Source organism: Ananas comosus, linkage group 1 (assembly GCF_001540865.1).
Source record: "Ananas comosus cultivar F153 linkage group 1, ASM154086v1, whole genome shotgun sequence".
NCBI lineage: Eukaryota > Viridiplantae > Streptophyta > Magnoliopsida > Poales > Bromeliaceae > Ananas > Ananas comosus.
In genome coordinates this window covers 3,637,450-3,653,922 of record NC_033621.1, presented here as the reverse complement: position 1 = coordinate 3,653,922, position 16,473 = coordinate 3,637,450, and the positions used below count along the sequence as shown (strand labels likewise).

Below are 16,473 nucleotides of genomic sequence, written 5' to 3'. Positions count from 1 at the left end.
TATATATATACATAAATATATATATATATATATATATACATATACATATATATATATACATATACATATATATATATATATATATACATATACATATATATATATATATATATATATATGATTTATACATATAGTCTCCTACACTATCTATAGTACCGGGGCTTCGGTACTATAGTGTCGTTTTCGATCTTAGGGTGTTTAAATCAACGATCCACATCGTTAAAATTGATCTAGAGTATTTGAAGTTTTTAAAAATAAAATTTTATATTTTTTCGACATAGTTTACTTTATGATCAAATCATTTCAAAATTGTCAATTTTTAATGGCTACTATGACGAGTTTGGAGTTTAACGGTATAGAAGAATCTAAATTTCTTCAAATTTTGATAGAAAATACTTTAAATTATCTAGAATAAGGTTAATATTTTTTATCTTGAATTTAAAAGTCCTATACTCAAATTTTAAAGATTATTTAATTTTCACCATCCATTTTGACATAATTTATTTACTAGTTAACGATGTCGAAAAAAACTAAAATTTTATTCCTAAAAACTTTATATACCCTAAATCATATTTAACGGTGTGAATTATTAATTTGAACACCCTATGATCCAAAACAAAACAATAGTATCGGAGCTCCGGTACTATAAATAGTATCGTAGATTTAACTCTTTCTATATATATATATATATATATATATATATATATAGAGAGAGAGAGAGAGAGAGAGAGAGAGAGAGAGAGAGAGTTCGGCTGGGATACTATCAATAGCACCAAGGACTTGGTGTTATCAAGTTTTCCACCGTTAGATTTAACTCTTTGATTATTTTACCCGTTAGATTATATATTCAACCAACCACCCACTCAACCTTAGGGGGACCCATATCATCCTAACCGTATATTTCTTAATTCAAGGGTTAAAAAACTAATAGCACCAATAACTTGGTGCTATTGATAGTATTCCAGCCTAATTCATATAGATATTAGAAATAACAGAGTTTATTAACAGATTTTAACTTTAGGGGTATATTAGAAATATGTTGGAACGTAAAAAATGTATTTTTAATATTAGCCTTATAAGAGGGATAAATTAACAAATTAAAAATTTTTCAGGGGTATATAAGCAATTGCCTCTTATATTTTTATCTACCGAGTCACAGGGAGAAAAAGAAAAAAACTATAATCTGATGTGAATTTGAACAAGCTTCCGCCGCAAATTTCCTTTTTATGTCTAAACATGTCATTTCTCTTTCCATTTAATATGACACGTCATTTCACTTTCCATTTAATCTGGTGGCGCCACGTACGTGGCAAGAAACCGCCACCTAAGTTCCCAGTTCCAAACAACTCTCCCACTAGGGATGCAAAGGATCCGGGTTGGTGGAGCTCCCGCCCCGATCCGCCCCGACGGGTAGTAAATAGGAGAAAATAAACGGATTCGGGACAGAAAACGAAATAAGTTTTAAGATCCGAGACGGATTCGGAGTAGAAAACGGAAGAAATTTTGACCCGTCCCGAATCCGCCCCGTCATGATCCGCCCCGAATTCGGCCCGAAAATCATTTATATTTTAAAAAAATATACCTAATTATTAATATTTTGTAAAATATAAATTAATAATTTTTAATAATATTATATATATAATTTAATAATACTAATGGTAAAAATTAAAAATATCAATCACAATTCAAAACAAAATTCAAATATTTCAAATACATTAGAGAGTAATAACTTATTTGCATTTTGAACTTTTTTTATAAATAAATTATTTTTTAGGAATATTTTTTAAAAATACAAATGATATTCGGGGCAGATTCGGGGCGGATTATGTCGGGGTGGATTCGGGACGGGTCAAAATTTCTTCCGTTTTCTACTCCGAATCCGTCTCGGATCTTAAAACTTATTTCGTTTTCTGTCCCGAATCCGTTTATTTTCTCCTATTTACTACCCGTCGGGGCGGATCGGGGCGGGAGCTCCACCAACCCGGATCCTTTGCATCCCTAGTGGGAGAGTTGTTTGGAACTGGGAACTTAGGTGGCGGTTTCTTGCCACGTACGTGGCGCCACCAGATTAAATGGAAAGTGAAATGACGTNACATTAAAATGAAGAGATTTAAATTAATTAAATTAAAGTAAAAAAATTTTTATAATAAAAACATATTATTTTTTTTTGAGAGATAGGTAGCTACCCGCTTCGTTTATTTCATTTAAAAATAAACTTAGGTAAAAATTTGAAACAACTAGGATTCGAACTTGAGTCTCGAGTACCAACCATCAAGTCCTTTATCACTTGCTCTAAAAACATATTATCTTGGTAATAAAATATGTACTATAATAGTTATAAAAATGAGGGGTGAAATAGGTATTTTAGCCATACTTTTTTTTGAAATATAAATAGTATGGATAGTTTTGATAATTTAAAAGTAAAATCAGAATCCTATCAATAGTATCAAGCTCTTCGTGCTATCAGGTTTTTAGCCTTTGGATGAACAAAATATACGGTTAGAATGATTGGCCGTCTAGGGTTGAGTGAGTTATTGATTTAATAGTATAATCTAATGGGTAAAAATAGTTAAAGGGTTAAATCTAACTGCGGAAAACTTGATAGCACTAAACGCTTGGTACTATCGATAGTATTTCAGTCGGACTCGATAATTTAACTGAATTTGAAGGACATTTTTGATATTAATAGTTTTTGTTGGAGCGTATTCATGTAATTAGGGGTGGGTAAGAGGGTATCTATGAAATTAACCGAAAAGTAATTTATCCGTTCCTTCTCTAGGCCACACGTTAATTAATCCGTTCTCACCTATGATTTCATCTCGTCTTTCGTGCCAGATTTGTCACACCCCGGATTATTCGTTTTACCGAGCATGCTAACAGACCCGCCGTATATATAGATATTTTTTCTGTATACGAAGCGATAGCTGTATCTGTAATCATACAACACTACAACCAGTAGTATAGAGCTGCTAAAAAGAAAAACATATATAATAACAGAGATTCACTATACATACATAGTATCCTGGTACACAAAACCACTCGCTCTAGCGAGATACAACAATCAGTATGTATAATAATAAAAAACTACAACTAGCTGTAGCGGGTATGTCTCTAACTCAGCAGCAATGGGAAGGGATCTAACTCGCGACTCCCTTTCCACGATCAGTGTCCACGACAGCAGCAGGCGAAAAAGAAGGCTCTACAAAAGATCCACAACTAGGCGTGAGAACTATTGCAAAAAGAAATAGTTCTCAGTGGATACCGCTACCGACCTCTACGGCTCACTCACTAAGTCTATAGATGTATGCTCAATGATAGTAAAGGAACTAGAAACAATTTACAGCTATATACCACTATACTATCATGATCCAACACTAACTATCTGTAGAATAAAGCAGTCTCTTACCTAATCTCACTAGGGACTGTGAATACACCTGTCCCATGGACTGTGAATACACATGTCCCGTCTGTCGAAACTATACAGCTACCTCCACGCTAGGCCCTCCGTGGAGAGCAAGTCCAACCAGGACACAACGACACCAACGTAAATGCACAAAGCACGACTCCGGAATGGCACTCGTAGGCGCTACCCAACCGAATATGCAAGCGTATCTCTGTCGAGCTCAATCAGGCTCTCACAGGCTATAATCAAGTAAATAGGGTCTAACACCCAAACTCACGTGCTCTCGGTACAATCTGATGTAAAAACAGCAATCTGGGTCTACGTCAACCTTAACGGCACCCGACAGTCCGAAACAGTCTAAACACTGCTGTAAAAGTAAGCTCAGCATCCCAGCACGAGCGTAACTGTATTCTACACTATTCTCGGTATTGACTGCCAACAAACTGCGGCGATACAAATAAACTACAGCTCCTAATCTATCCGCGTATCAAATGCGCACTAACAACGTGGATACGAAACGCAACAGGTTCGAAAGCTATCTGAGTATCAAATGTGCACTAACAGCGTGGATACGAAGCGCAACAGCTTCAGAAGCTATTTAATAGTTTTCAGACATGGCAGTGTAGAGCCTATAGTTATAGATTACTCGAGCTCGGCATCCCAGTACGAGTATAAATACATTCTACACTAATCTGGGTATCCACCGCCCACAAACTGCGGTGATACAACCAAACTACGGCCCCTAGAGCTAAATCTGGTAGTTTAACATATGACAGTGTAGAATCGCCAGTTTTCTCCTAAATCAATTCCAAGTCCAACATATGTATTTAACTAACATTTTAAGCTCCAAATTCAGATTTCAAATAGTATGCAAATCCATTAATTTGAGCTAATTAACATGATATACGATGACCAACATACATGCCAACAATAACTAAACTTAGGAGGGAATCCGAAAATTTCGGTAAGCATCATTAATCCACCTCTAGCGCTAAATCCACTGCGACGAAGAGGTCACGAAGTTGCTGGGAGCCTCAGCCGAAATTACCTACAACGAGAAACAAACAACTTCAAGGATCTAAACACCAAAATATCAACAATTGCATTATAACCCTCAAATTTCAGCACTTAAGCTAAAATCTCCAATTCCAATGTCAAAACTCACTTAACAATCTTCAAATCAGGTGAGGAAGGTCCCAAATCCAGTGGACTATGATGGAGAATCACCCTCTGATCCAAAAACCCAGCTTCCTTCAAAGATTGCATCAAGAACACCAAAACAACATAATTCAGCTCAAAACCACCAACAGTAGAGTAAAACTCAAAATTGACCAAGCTAACCTTGATCAAATTCTGTCAAAATGGTCTCCATGAATTTCTCTTGAAGTCCAGAATCCAACAAACCAAGTTTCGTGGCAAACGGAGCCTCCTATGTCGCACACGAGCCAAAACGTCGAAGGTCGTTGCTAGAATTCTGCTGGAATTGCAGTCTTCAAGGTGGAAAGTGTGCAATTTGGAAAAATTGAAGTAATTTGAGGGATTAGATTGCAATCTAAGCCTTCACTGTGAAGAGGGGATGAAAAGAGTTCACTGTGAAAAGGGGATGAAAAGAGTTCACTGGGGATAAACTCTAGCTATTTATAGGGATGAGAAATGGTCAGATAAGTCTCAGGGACAAAGAACACAAATCTGTTGTCCCTGCAGAAACGGGCAGTTTCGGGCTCCCGAAACCAGGTTCTGGGCGTCCGAAACATTCAGGCTACACACTTACTCCACTTTGGTTCCTCCGCCTGCGGTCTGCTGTGCCCCTAACTTGGTCCGGCGGAACTCACCTACCACATACACGTGTCAACACGGGCGATATTCCCAAAGTGAATTTTCGGACCCATTTCTGGGCGTCCGAAACATAGGATCCGAATTGGCTTCCAGTTCTGCTCAGACCAGCACTCAAGTTCTGGGCGACCCAAATCCAGTTCTGGGCGCCTGAATCTTGCAAAACTCTAGTTTTGCTTATTGGAGTTCGCCGAGTACATTTCTGCATCCATTTCGTTCAGAAATGATTCCGACTCTGTCACGCCCCGGATTCCTCGTTCCCCGGGCGCGCCGACAGATCCGCCGTATATAAAGAAATTTTTTCTGTATACGAAGCGATAGCTATACCTGTAAATCATACAATACTACAAACAGTAGTATAGAGCTGCTAGGAGAAACAGAAGAAAACCAAACCGAGTTCCATATACATATACCAGAATCCAAAATACAAAACTACCCGCACTGGCGAGTTAAAGATAGGTAAGTACATGAACTCCAACAAAACAACTACCTGCAAAAGGGCACCTCTAGCTCGGCTCGTCGGGTAGGGCTCTAACTTGCGACGCCCTTGCCTTGATCCTGATCAGCAATAGCAGCAGCCGAAGACGATGGCTCTGCAAAAAGATGATGTAACAACAGGACGTGAGAACTACTGTAAAAACAAGTAGTCCTCAGTGGGTACCGCCCAAAACAACATCGGTCCACCCACTAAGTCTACAGAAGGGAGCAAAAATAGTAGTAAATGCAGGAATAAAGTCGACCGCTATCAAACATTACTCTATCATGCTCTACACTAACCAACTGTAGAAAATGTCCAATCTGACCCAATCAAATCGGGACTGTAAGCATACCCGTCCCCGGAACTGTGAATACACCCGTCCCTGCCCGGTTGCGACTATCGGGCTCTATCCATACTAACTGGTCCGTGGAGAGCAACTCCAACTGGCATGAGCGACACGAACGCGAAAACACATAGCCTGACTCCGGAGTGGCACTCGTGGGCGCTACCCAACTGAGTATGCAGCGTATCTCTGTCGAGCTCAAACAGGCTCCGACTAGCCAAAGTCAAGTGAACAGGGTCAAAACAGGTCTACAAACCAAACCCACGTGCCCTCGGCACAATCTGTGACCAAAACAAGAATCTGGGTCCACCGCTAACCCGAACGGCACCCAACGACCCGAAACAGCCTAAACTCTGCTGAAAAATAAGCTCGGCACCCGAGCACGAGCGTAAATGCCTTCTAAACTACCCCAGGTATCTATCGCACTGATACTGCAACGATACAATCGAACCACGGCTCTTAGAGCTAAATCTGATAGTTTAAGCATATGACGGGTCAAAACGCAGGTTTTCTCCTAAGTCAAATTTCAAGTCCAACTTGTATAATATAAACCTTCATTTCAGCATGTTTCTACATTCATATTATATTCAAGATGTTAATCGATGCATTAAAGCATGATATACAAAAATCGAACTATACACGTCGACTAAACATGCACTTAGGAGCGAAACCGATGATACACCCACCTCTAGTGCAATTCCTGGCAGCAAGATGGTCTCGGATCACAAGCAACACTGCTGGAAACACCTCCAAACCAGCAACAAAGCCCCTCAAGATCTGGATTTACAATTCACCCAAAAATCCAATAAAAACCATCAATTTACCAAAACTTTCAGCACTTAAGCTTAATTATCTCAATTTCAATGTTAAAACTCACCTAATGATCTCCAAATCGGGTGAGGACAGATCCAAATCCAGCCATTACTGATGGGTGATCAATCTCAGGTCCAAAATCCCACTGCCAACAAAGATAGCATCAAGAAAAGCTCAAAAATCCCATTTTCAGCTCAAAGTCAACAGCAGTCTAGAAAAGCCTCAGTTCGACCAAGTTAACCTTAACCAAAATCTGTAATTCAGGATTTCGTGGATTCCTCTGGAAGTCTAGAATCCAGCAAACCAAGTTTCGTCAAAATCCGACCTTCCTACGTCGCGCACGAGCCAAAACACTGGAGGTCGTCGCTGAAGAACTGCAGAATCAGCACTCCATCAAGCTGGATCAATGGAAGTTTGATGCAAATTGAGGCAAATCCGAGGGTAGAGATGCTAAAAGGGACTTCTCTGTGAAGAAGGGAGGAAAAGAACAGCAAAGGGGCGCATTCCATCTATTTATAGTGAGTTAGAGTGATCCAAAAAGCCTCAGGAACTCAAGCTCCTATCTAGTGTCCCTGCAGAAACGGGCGTTTCTGGACGCCCAGAACCATGTTCTGGGCGACGAGAACATCCCGACTGCACAAACCGGGCTCCTCGGACTCTCCGCTCGCGGTGTGCTGCGCCCGTAAAAGGCTCCGGCGGAACTCACCTACCGCCCTGCCACGCGTTGAAGCAAGCGATATTCACGATGTCGAATTTCCGGACCCATATCTGGGCGCCCGGAACGTGGGATCCGAATTGGCTTCCAGTTTCAGTTAAATTTAACACTCAGTTCTGGGCGACCCTAAAAATGTTTTGGGCGCCCGAATCTGGCACAACTCCAGTTTTGCCTATTTGAGTGCGCCGAGTCCAATTCTGCATCCAATACGTGCAGAATTGACTCCGACTCAGTCCGACACTCTCCAAAGATGTCGACCAGTCACCAATACTGAAGCCAATCCTATCCAAAGGTCAAGAACACTACAGACTCAGTCCGACAATCTCCAGATGTGTCGACCAGTCACTAATTCTGTAGTCAATCCTATCCAAATCTCCGGAAGACTACAACATTTTAGGGAGTAAGAACAATACAAAATCAAAAACAATTTTCGTCTTTCTTTCGTATTTCTGTTTGTTCCAGAACATTCCGTTATCCACAAATAAAATTATTTAGCCTTTCAAATTAATATTTTTCTTTATTAACCATAACTTTAGGTTTTTAGTAGGTAAAAAGCGTGATTTAATTTCTAGTATAATATTGACTGTTCCTAACATAAGTGGCAAATGATTTGATGATTGGTACTTGAAGTTTCAAGTTTGAATATGAATTGATTCACATTGTCAGCAAAATTTATTTTTAAATAAAATAAACGAAGCGGGTAGCATGCTATCTACATCTAAAAAAAAACTCTGCATAATATATCGTACTCAGCGTTCAAAGTTATTTTCTTATATAATCACATAAGATCTTCTCATTTGAACATTATACTATGTACTTTAATGATCTTCTCATTTGAACATTTTCTTTTTGGGCGCGTTTGGTTCACATTATATAGTATTACAAGTTATTTTGATATGACCATATATTTGAGATTTTTAAATCAGATTACTATTGATGTTGCATTGTTGCGTTTAATTTAATATAGTGTATATAAAATTACTGTATTTTGTTTATTTTATAAAATTCAGAAATCCTGACAATAAAATATAGTTTGTTTCAAAATTACCCTAAGATATCCTACTTTCTATTACTTTATAGAAAGCCTATTTAACCTATAAGATAATTTATTTTAGGGACAATTGTTTATATACTCCTGAAAAGTTTTCGAATTTCTGATTTATCCCTCGTAGAAGGCTAATATTAAAAATATCCTCTTTATGTTCCAACTATTTCAAATATATTTCTAAAGTTAAATTTCGTTAATAACCGGTTAGCAATAGCCATTATCTATATAAAATTACTATTTTACCCTTTCAAATATATCCTTCCATCATCACCTATTTTTCTTATTTGCCCTTAAGTTAGGAGTACAAAAAATATTTTAATTTTTTGTCTTTTCAAATATACCTTTCTACCATCACCAACATTTCTTATCTATTACTATATATAAAAGTAGAACCCTTAATGAATCCTATGTGAGAAGCTGACACGTGTATGCTTGCCATATCCTGTGTGAGAAGCTGACACGTGGCTTTCTATATGCTTGCCACGTGTCAAACTCAAATATGGATATTTGGTTACGAATTATTTGAAATTATTAGTTTAATTAATTATTTAATCAACGTCAAAATATGGATTTATATTTACTCCTTTTGATGAAATACTTGGTAATGTCGCTGATGACAAATATTTAGTAGGTAAGAGTTATTACATGCATCAAATATTTAATTTTTAAAATTTAATTTTTAATATGTGTATCTATTATATTGATTCTTACATTTTATTATTATATTATCTCAGATGTCATTGGGAAGCTTTTTGGAATTAGTAGAATGGAAGAAAACTGCAAAGACGGTAAAGAAACAAAAAAGATTACGATACTACTTGAGGACGACAAGTATGTGTTTATAATTACATTTTATTATTATATTATCTTAGATATCATTGGGAAGCTTTTTGGAATTAGTAGAATGGAAGAAAACTGCAAGGACGGTAAAGAAACAAAAAAAATTACGATACTACTTGAGGACGACAAGTATGTGTTTATAATTATAGATATATCTTTTGATCTTTTGAATGTTTATATATTTTTTTTTTATAGATTTTTTATTTTAGAGAATATTTCAAAGTCACCTATAATTATGTTGTGCGGATATTACTACTTTAGGGAATATGACTATTTTAGAAAAAATAAATTTAAATTTTTTAAGGAAATAGTATCTTTTACAATATTATTAAAAATAACCTATAATGAATGAAGGTGATTTTATTTCAAAGTCATCTATAATTATGTTGAGATATTTGAGAAATTTACGCGAAAGAATTGGCGGGTGCGGATATTACTGCTTTAGGAAAAATAATCTACGTGTCAAGTTCAAATATAGATATTTTATTTTAGAAAAGATAGAAAGATAGAAAATAGGATATAAATGCGAGGGTAATATTGTCACAAAAATTAACAGATATTTTTATTTTCAATCATTAGATAAGATCTAATGGCAAAAAATTAATATCTTTTACTATATTATTAAAAATCACCTTTAATGAAGGAGAAATTATTTCAAAGTCATCTATAATTATGTTGAGATATTTAAAAAATTTACGGATATTATGTGGCAAAAAAATTGACCGGTGCAGATATTATGCGTGAGAAGAAAAATATTTATCTTTATTTGAAAATAAATTACTACTTAGTTAATTATTTGAAATGATTTGTTGAAAATTTCTGGACATAAAAATATTAGTAAAAAAGGATAGAGACATTTTTGGAAAGAGAAAAAATTCAAAACTCACGTTTTTATAAAAAATTAATATCTTTTACTATATTATTAAAAATCACATATAATGAAGGAAATTTTATTTCAAAGTCACCTATAATTATGTTGAGATATTTGAGAAATTTATGGATATTATGTTGCGAAAGAATTGGCGGTGCGGATATTACGCGTGAGAAGAAAAATATTTATCTTTATTTGGGAATAAATTATTACTTAGTTAATTATTTAAAATGATTGGTTGAAAATTTCTGGACATAAAAATATTAGTAAAAAAGGATAGAGGCATTTTTGGAAAGAGAAAAAAATTTAAAACTCACATCACTCCTGTAATTTTCTTCGCTCTTAAATATTGATGCTTTAAAATAGAACATATTATTTCCCTACTGTCACTTCTGTAATTTTCATTTCGTAATTTTTTTCCCTTCTGTCACTCATGTAACTTTTCATCTTCATGCAACAAAATTTTTTTTCTTTATATTTTCTTGAAAACCAACATCTATATATTTTTGAATCTTAAAAGCGACAGTAGGAACATAATATATGTGTGCTTACTCTAATTTGTGTCAAATATGAAAGTTTAGTTGATCTCATTATATGCTTAAATATTAATGTCATTTGTAATTTTTCATATCAATTTTAGTTATCATTTTATTTCGCACATCAATATGTAAATGTAAATTATTTTGCATACCAATTCATAGATAATAGAGCAGGATTGAATTTTGCATTTTAGTTGAATATTTACTTTGGTCAAAAATTTTTTTTCTCTAGCTTGTGTACTTTAATATGTACTATAATTAAGATTGATAGTATATTTTTTTATTTGTTAAAAAATATAAAATTAATTAGAAAATCTTTTTGTTATCATCACATAATAATTTTTATTATTCTATATTATTATATTAGCCGTGCATCGCACGGGTGAAAATCTAGTTTACTCCTAAGTTAAGGGCAAAATAGATATTTTAATTTTTTAACTCTATTAGATATTTAACTCACGTTTAACCCAAGTTAACTTAACAGGTGGTAACTGTAGCAGTATTTTGAAATAATGAAAGAACATGTAAGAGGTATATTGGAAAGAAAAAAAATAAGGATAAATAAAATATTTCTGAAATTTTGAGGAATAAATTACCTTTATTTTATTTTAAAAAATAATTTAAATATTGAATATGTTACTCAATTATGATATTTGATTATGCTCCTCACCATTCATTTATTATAGGCTTTTTAAGAAAATTCCAGATTCTGAAATGTGCCAAACAAATGCGGCGCATATTTATTAATTTCCTTTGATTACTATAGTTGTCATTCATGAATTTGTAAGGAAGCATAGCATTATTTCTTTTTTAAACTAAGGTGCAAAATGCAGGCAACCTAATCTTTTAAAATTTTAATTTTATAATTTAATTTTATAATTTATTTGATTTTATTCAGTCAATAGTATTTTATCTTTAAAATTTAAGCTTATTATTTATTTTAATAAATTTATAATTGTAAAAATTATATGAAGTATACTAATTATACCTGTAAAGATAAACAGCATACGCAAAATTTATAGTCAAAGAACTGTTGATTGACTCAAATCAAATAAATTGCAAAGTTAGATAATAAAATTTAAATTTTGAAAGGTTGGATAATTAATTTGAAATGATTCGGGTAAATTTTATATGCTTTTACTTAATATAATTTTGAAGGATTCATAATGCTTAATGAATGAAACAGATAATTTGCAATCCTTCTCAATATATATATATATATATATGGAGGCTCTCTTGGTTACATGCCCGTAACTACTATTGAAAAATTTTCAAATTTACTCCTCAGTACCTAAAGTATTTTTCTAAAATTCAATTCTATTAGGCAATCCTAGAGGGAATTGGAATATTTGAAGGACTTTTTTTTGAAATCAACATTGGTGTTTTCGTTATTCAGTGGTAAATAAGATATTTTTAAAACCTTAAAGGACCTATTAAATATTATCATATATATTATATATTTGTATCTATACTACTTTAATAATTGTTAGTTTTAACCGACCGTCCCTAGAGCAAATGGCAAAGGGCTTGGTAGTTGGTATCTGAGACCCAAGTTTGATTCCTAGTTGATTCACATTTTTATCTAAGTTTATTTCTATATGAAATAAACGAAGCGGGTAGTGTGCTACCTATCTCTCAAAAAAAAAAAAAAATTGTTAGTTTAAGGGATAGGTCGGGTCTTTTTTATTCCATCAAGAAGAAATCTGAACCGTTGGGGTAGGATAGAGTCCAGATATACATATTAGTATTCTCATGTGTTTATAATAGATATGAAAGGAACATAAAATTAATAGATGAGACAGTTAGGAAATGAAAATTATACGAATATCTTTCGCTAGCTATGAAAGGTTGGGAATTGCACCCACGACCTTATAAAAAAAAAAATTTAGAATTGACTCTGATATTATATTATCTAAAAAATTAATTTAATAGAAAACTAACAGAAAACCATATATTAAAAGCTCAGTGTCTCTGAGGCATCAGAAATCATGAGAGGTTGCTTGGACAGGTCACATATCAAATCCATCCCAAGTTGGGATTGGGATTGAATGGGATTGGGATTCAAAAGTTTCGGTTGTATTCCGCAGGACCCACCCTCTAACTGTTGTGATCTCAAAATTCTCTAAATCGTTAAACCCTTCCTCTCCCCCACGATCGACCTCAAATGTCTCTAAGTCACTAAACCCTTCCTCTCCCCCACGACCGATCTCCTATCTTATACAATCGAATCTAAACGTAGGCGCGAGACATGACACTAGTGTTTTCACACAATAAACCCTTGAGGAGTCCATTACTATACTATTTACAAAAAGAGATTACAGCATACAAATACACTCCCTCTTAGTTTTTCGCTTTGCATATTTAGTCGTAGGACGCGAAAGTCCGGACTAGCAACAGGGACAAAGGCTTGCCCATCTCTGCGAAGAAAGGTGGGCGCCGCACGGGCTTTGTGAACGAAAACGCTAAGTCCGGGACACCATGCTCAACTATAGAGACCCTATGACTGATGATGATGGAACCTGAACCTGAACCTGAATCCACCAGTTCCCTTGATATCTTTCCTTTGTGAGAATCCATGGAACGGAAAATCACAATAATTGTTGCCAAATTTTACGCAAGTTCCGTAAATTTATATCTGAAACTCACCGCATGAATAGTTCATCATTCCTGATTTGTCGAACTCAAAACTCCAAACAGACTCAATTTGTTTGCATCATTGTTGAACATGTCTTTCAACAATTTCCTGTCTTAATTCTGAACAAAATCAACGCATATAACGCCGTTGATCGACATTTCGCTCGTTGGTATTCATGATACATTAGGTGTTTGTGGTGGGACATGACAGGGGAGCCATAATAGCATGGTTTCTCTGCATGTTCAGACCTGACAAGGCGAAGGCTCTGGTGAACTTAAGCGTCCCGTTTATACCTCGCAACCTCTGCTCGAAGCCCGTGGAGTTTTTAAGAGCAATGTATGGAGATTACTACTATATTCGTTGATTCCAGGTTAGTATACAGCCTTAGTCTGAACATGACTGCGATACGTTTACGAGCTACGAAATGCTTCAAACACCGTCGCAGGAACCTGGGGTACGTGGCAGATGCAGAAATCGCTCGTCTTGGAACGAGGACTTTCCAGAAAAAAGTTTTCACTTACCACAAGCCTGAGCCTCAGAAGGGTGGGGCTCGCGGAATGAGAAGATAACATTGTCCTTTTGGCTCTCTGAAGAGGATATTGACTATTATGCGAGCACTTTCGAGAAGACCGGTTTCACTGGACCTCTCAATTACTACCGTTGTTTAGACTCGTAAGTCCTGCATTATCTGGCTTTAGTAAATCGACGAAGATTCCCTGCTATCGCTTGTTAGTGTCGTGTCGTTTAATTCGGAAGGTTTTAAGCAGAAAGATTATCTAGAAAGGAACTGACAATGATTTTATGTTGCGTCTGCCTACTAATGAAGTTGGTAGAGATATTGACCTTCTTATGGGCAGTCTGCTGTTGGATTCCTGCTGTTGCTGGATTTGCGGAGTGTGGAGTAGCAGCTTTCAGCCCCTGCTGTATTTGATTCTTGAAACCGAAAACCAATTACGAAAATTTCCTTTGGGTTTAATTTAAAGCTCGGTCTCGAACTTTGACGTACCCTCGCCGTTTTAATTGTAACAACTTAGTCTCTAATGTTTGTTTATTGTGTGTTAGAGTTAAGTCTTTTTTCAGTCTACATTCTAAAAAGTGTCATGTCAACATCAGTACACTTTACTTTGCTAAGATTTAAAATTGAAACTCTGATGATGAAATTGAAACCCAAGTTGAATTTTGGGACCTGAATTGAAATCAGAAGGCTGAAATTAAAATTTGGAACTATTTCTTGAAACTATTTTTTCGTAATTTCGCAACTGTACAAGCTGGGAATTCGCCGCGCCGTGGTCAGGAGCAGAAATAAATGTGCCGACCAAGTTCATCATCGGCGACGAAGATCTGACGTACCATTTCCCGGGCATGCATCTCTATCTAAATTTCTGCGCTTTGCGAATGTTCGTGCCGGGTCTGCAGGATGTTGTGATTATGAAGGGGGTGGGTCATTTCCTCAACCAGGAGGGGGCAGGTGAGATCACTGAGCACATCTATAACTTCAGCAAGCAGTTCTGATCTTTTGCTGTATGTTTTTAAGTTTTAAGAGCTATTCACCTTTTTTTGTATATATATAGATAAGGGCTATTGTGCTATTAGGCGTATAGTAATTCTTGTGCTTCTGAGTTTATAATTATTCATCAATTTTTATGGATGGTTAGGATAAGAGAGAGAACAAAAAATAGAGATAAATTCAAAGAGAAAATAAATTGAGAGAAAAATAAGATATTAATCCTAACTATCTATCAAAATTAATAGATGGCTACGAATTTAGGAGTACAAGGATTGCTGTTTTTTTAATAATTGATAAATAAATGATATCGAAAAATTATGAAATTTAGTTTTCAAATACTTTCAATAGTGTAGATTAAGTCTAACGGAGCCAATCGTCGATTTGAAAGCCGCATCATTAGAAACAATTTGATAGTATGGAGGCCTTCGTGCTACAGATAGTATATCAACCTAGCTCTTTCTCTCTCTCTATATGTATGTGTGCACGCGCGTGCGAGCGTGGTAAGAAATCATTTTTCTCTAAAAGTTTAAACTCATTTCCTCAACCAGAAGTGAGCGCGTGAGATCTTTGAGCATCTTTCGTTGAATGTTTTTTTAGTTCTAAGTGTTGTTCACCTTTCTTGTATATACTAGTTAAGGTACCCGCGCAATGCGACGGATAGTTAATATTATATTTAATTTATAATTAATATTAGAAAGTATATGTTTAGTTAAATAATACAATATTAATAAATTATCATTACTTAAAAATATTTTTTTTCACTGCTAAATAAATTTCAGAATTAGTATTCAAGCAAAAATTCAATATAAAAAAGCACATATAGAATAATATTTGACAAAAATTATATATTGATAATATATAATTATAAAGTGTTTGCGGTTCACGTCCGAAGTAAAATATTATCGTTAGTTGAAACTTAATAATTTTATTCCGCAAACTATTAAGATAATAGAATAATTTAGAAAAAAAAATGAATGAGTTCGGTTTAGAGTGCGGTGCTTATGCAAATTAATATAATTATTCATCGTGGAGCTCTCACTCAACAAAAAACCGCTTGAAAGATGGAAACTATGAATCAATTGATCTAGTGCAGTCAAATAAAGCAGACCAGTTCAAGCAAAAAAAGAGGGCACCGGTTTGGCTCAGGCAAAAAAAAAAAAAACTTAAGCCAGTTTAGGGTAGAGGCCCCACTTAACTATAATCGGTTCGGTTCAAATAATTAAAAGGAAAATGCGGTTCAAAAATGAAAATGTATAAAGCAATTGATCTGATTCAGCTCAATGAACCAATTTGACTCGGTCTAGTTTAAGTAAAGACAGAGGAAAATCATGTTTGGTTCAAGTAAAGAAAAGTGAAATTATTTGGAGGACTTGAGTCGGTTCAGGATGGCACTCATACTTGACAATTTGGTTTAGTTCAAGTAAAGGAAAAGAAATCGGTGGAGCCCA

The 16,473-nt window shown here is 35.2% G+C and overlaps 1 pseudogene; it reads left to right on the top strand.

Moving 5' to 3' along the window:
• Window positions 5,050-15,030, top strand: LOC109716745 (annotated as a pseudogene).